Here is a 4399-nt window from a genome sequence, read left to right on the forward strand (position 1 = left end):
ACTCTCTAGTTCCAGAGTTATGTCACATTTTCAATCCAGCATAGCATTCCTCACAGCAGGAAAGTCACTTCATTTCTGAGATGTTATAAGTGATGCTGCAAAATAGAACATGATTCACTAGGACCAAAGTAAGAACTGATAAAATGGCTGATAAATATAATTTTCATATAAAACTTTCAATCGAGTTTAAAACAAAATTTTAAAGTTTTTGTTCTTGATAAATCTGCTGTTAGACTGAACTAATAACTATTTGAAGTTTAAATGTGCATTTCGTATTTCTATCATTTCAGTTTAAATTACTGAATATATCTACTCTCTATAATTCGTAGAAAGATATTTGTAAAAACTGTGTATATCCACTCGTATAAATAGAGGAAAATAATAGCTTCCAATGAAAAGGATGAGTATTGGTTCCAAATTGTCCATTTCCCTGACAGTTTATTTGAAAAATATTAGTCAATTAATTCAGAAAATCAAACCTCAATTGTCTTCTTCAATTTTCAGCATTTTGTTGCTGTTGTTTCTATTTTGTGTTGGGCAGTTTGCTGGGGTTTTTTGGGCATGACCTGAGCTAAATATGTTTAATCCTTGAAACTTTGTAAGGTAAGCATTGATACCCCCGTTTTAGAGAGAAAGAAACATACACTCCAGCAACGTGTCCAAGATCCCAGGGAAACAGCCAGAGTCTGACTCCATACTAAAGTCAGCACAGCTCCCCTGCCCTTTCCTCAGGCCTCGGGCCCTCAAGCAAAATAGTGTCGCCAACTATGGTGAGGGAGCTACTGCCCAATGGTGAATTGGCTCCCTCCCTCATGGTCTCATCTCATCTCAAAGCTTTTTCTCGTGCCTCTCTATTACAGAAAATGTGTGTGTGTGTGTGTGTGTGTGTGTGTGTGTGTGTGTGTGTGCATCTCCTCTTTATCCCTTCATCTATTGGTGGATACTTAGGTTGTTTATCTTAGCTATTGTAAATAATGCTGCTATGAACATAAGTTTGCATGTGCCATTTTGAATTAGTCTTTTCATTTTCTTCAGATAAATACCTGGAAGTAAAGCTGCTGGATTGTATGGTAGTTCTGTTTTTAACTTATTGAGGAATTTTTATACAGTTTCCATAGTGGCTACACCAGGGCACGAGGGTTCCCTCTTCCCCACATCCTTCAACCCTAGTTATTTCTTTTCTTTTTTAATTTGAAATACAACTTTATTCTGATTCTAAACGAAAAGGAATGGGAATGACAGTGACAAACAAGATTTCACCACTGGATATTGTGACGGGGCTATAGCAGTCTCATATCTGAAACTCAGGAAGGAAACAACTGCGTTCCAAAACAGCTAATTATGCAGGTCCAAAAACATGAAGGTACTTTTTAAACTGCCACATTCACTCCGAAGCCCACTCATCTCCTTCAGCATCCCAAAGATTAAGCACATGTTCTGCTCAGCTATATAATAAAGCGGCACCACTGACATGACAGGACAGTTGCCTATAAAACTAGACTTCCGACGCTGGGCTCCAGCTGCACGTTCCCACAGGTCATCATCCTCATCCGGGAGAGCAGTTGTGTGAGCAACCTCTAGATCGTGCTCATACTGTGCTGCCAAAGCTGGGTCCGTGACAACCTCTGGCGGGGCGAGAGCAGGCATGCATGGCGACAAACTCCAAGTTAGGGTCTCCGATTAGTTTTCTAGCAAGCCACAGGAAGGGCTTTTCAAAGTTGTAGTTACTTTTGGCAGAAATGTCATAGTACTGAAGATTCTTCTTTCAGTGGAAGACAATAGATTTTGCCTTAACTTTCCTATCCTTAATGTCCACTTTGTTGCCACACAGCACAATGGGGATGTTCTCACACACTCATACCAGATCTCTATGCCAGTTAGGCACATTCTTGTAAGTAACCCTTGACGTGACATCGAACATTATAATGGCACACTGGGCTTGGATGTAGTAGCCGTCCCGCAGCCCGCCGAACTTCTCCTGGCCGGCTGTGTCCCACACATTGAACTTGATGGGTCCCCTGTTGGTGTGGAACACGAGCAGGTGGACCTCCACGCCCAAGGTGGCTACATACTTCTTCTCGAACTCCCCCGTCAGGTGACGCTTCACGAAAATTGTCTTCCCGTTGCCGCTGTCACCAACCAGCACCAGTTTGTACTGGACTTGGGGCTCTCCCTGGGCAGCCATGGCGCTGGTGCTTCCAGAAGCATCTCTGGCCCTTCTGACTCTCTTTTCTTTTCTTTCTTTCTTTTTTTTTTTTTTTTAAAGAGAGAGAGAGCATGAGCAGGGGGAGGGGCAGAGGGAGAGGGAGAGAAATCCTCAAAGAGACTCCCCACTAAAGTATGGAGCTTGATCCTAGGACCCTGATATCAAAACCTGAGCTGAAGTCAAGAGTTGGATGCTTAACCAACTGAGCCACCCAAATGCCCCTTTTTGCAACAACACCATTCTGACATATGCGAGGTGATATCTCATTGTGCTTTTGATTTGCATTTCCTTGATGGTTAGTGATCCTGAGCATCTTTCCATGTGCCTGGTGGCCATCTGTATGTCTTCTGTGGAAAGATATCTATTCAGGTCCTCTGGCCATTTTTTAATTAGGCTATTTGGTTTTTTAAGTGTTGAGTTGTAGGAGTTCTCTACAGAATTTGAATGTTAACCCCTCATCGTATCTATCATTTGAGAACATCTTCTATCATTCATTACATTGCCTTTTCATTTTATTGATGGTTTCCTTTGCTATGCAAAACCTTTTTAGTTTGCTATAGTCCCAGTTGTTTATTTTTGCTTTTGTTTCCCTTGCCAGGGGAGGCATATCCAGAAAAGAGTTGCTTCACAGTTGAAGTCTACCAAATATTTAAAGAATAGTTAAAACCTATCTTTTTAATACTCTTTCAAAAAAAATTAAGAGAAGGAAAAGCTTAAAAACCCATTTTACATGACCAGCATTACCCTGATACCAAAACCGAACAAGGATGCAACAAAAAAAGAAAATTACAGGCCAATACACCTGACAAATATACATGAGAAAATCCTTAACAGAATATTAGCGAATTTAATCCAACCATAATTGAAAGGATTATATACCACAATCAGGTGGGATTCCAGGGATGCAAGGATGGTTCAACATCTGCAAATCAATCAACGTAATAACACATTAACAAAATAAAAGATAGAAAACATAATTATCTCAATATATGCAGATAAAGCATTTGACAAAGTCAATGTCCATTCATGATGAAAACTCACAACAAAGTGGATTATAGAGGGAATATACCTCAACATAATATAGGTCATATATTAAAATTCTACAGCTAATATTGTACTCAACTATGAAAGAACTGTACCCTGAAAATGATAAGACACTGATGAAAGAAATTGAAAAAGATGCAAATAAATGGGAAGATATTCTGTGCTCGTGGTTAGAAGAATTAATATTGTTAAAATGTTCATATTACCTGGGTCGATTTACAGATTCAATGCAATACCTATCAAAATTTCAAAAGTATCCTTCATAGAACTAGAACAAATTCTAAAATGTATATGGATCTACAAAAGATCCCAAATAGCCAAAGCAATCTTGAGAAAGAAGAACAAAGCTAGAGGCATCAGTCTCCCTGATTTCAAACTATACTACAAAGCTATCATAATCAAAACAGTGTGGTATTGATATAAAAACAGACACATAGATCAATGGAACCAAATTGAGAGCCCAGAAATAAACCCACACATATATGGACAATTCATATATGACAGAGGAGCAAAGAACATACAACAAAGAAAAGACAGGCTTTTTAATAATGGCAACTGGAAAACTGCACAGCCACAGGCAAAAAAAAATGAAACCAGATCACTATTTTATACCACACATAAAAATTAAAGACTTAAGAAATCAAAGTAAAAAAGATTAATTAATTAATTTTAAATATATATATATGAACAAAAGTAGGTAAAAACTATTGATAGTGTATATTTCAGAGGAAATAATGAATTAGAAATTTCATATTCTGCATTTTGTATTTCTACAATGTAATTAACCATAGTTTGGGTTATTTTTATAACCAGTAAGAGTATAAAAATTACTTTGAAAAAATTATGTTGAAAGAAATTTCAAAATGAATTAATCCTTTACAGTAGAGGGGTGGGGGAAGGTGGTGGGAGTGATTTTCTCCTCAAAAATGTTCAATAAAAGCTCCTAGTCTTACCAAAAAAAAAAAAAAATCACTAATCAGCGAATTGCAAATCAAAACGACAGTGAGGTATCTTCTAACACCTGCTAGAATGACTATTGTCAAAAAGATAAGAAATAGCAAGTGTTCAAAAGGATGTGGAGAAAAGGAAAACTTTAGGCACCTCTGTAAATTAGTGCAGCCATGATGGCAAACAGCATGGAGACCCTTC

General features: G+C 37.9%; 1 pseudogene across 1 annotated transcript; it reads right to left on the reverse strand.

Annotated features, from left to right (window-relative positions):
* Positions 1–1335: 1335 nt before the first annotated feature.
* LOC308338286 (GTP-binding nuclear protein Ran-like) lies at positions 1336–2273 on the reverse strand (annotated as a pseudogene). Its single transcript has one exon. The product of its transcript is annotated as a GTP-binding nuclear protein Ran-like (transcript).
* Positions 2274–4399: the final 2126 nt, after the last annotated feature.

The sequence above is a fragment of the Martes martes genome (assembly GCF_963455335.1).
Source record: "Martes martes genome assembly, chromosome: 2".
In the NCBI taxonomy this organism is placed as follows: domain Eukaryota; kingdom Metazoa; phylum Chordata; class Mammalia; order Carnivora; family Mustelidae; genus Martes; species Martes martes.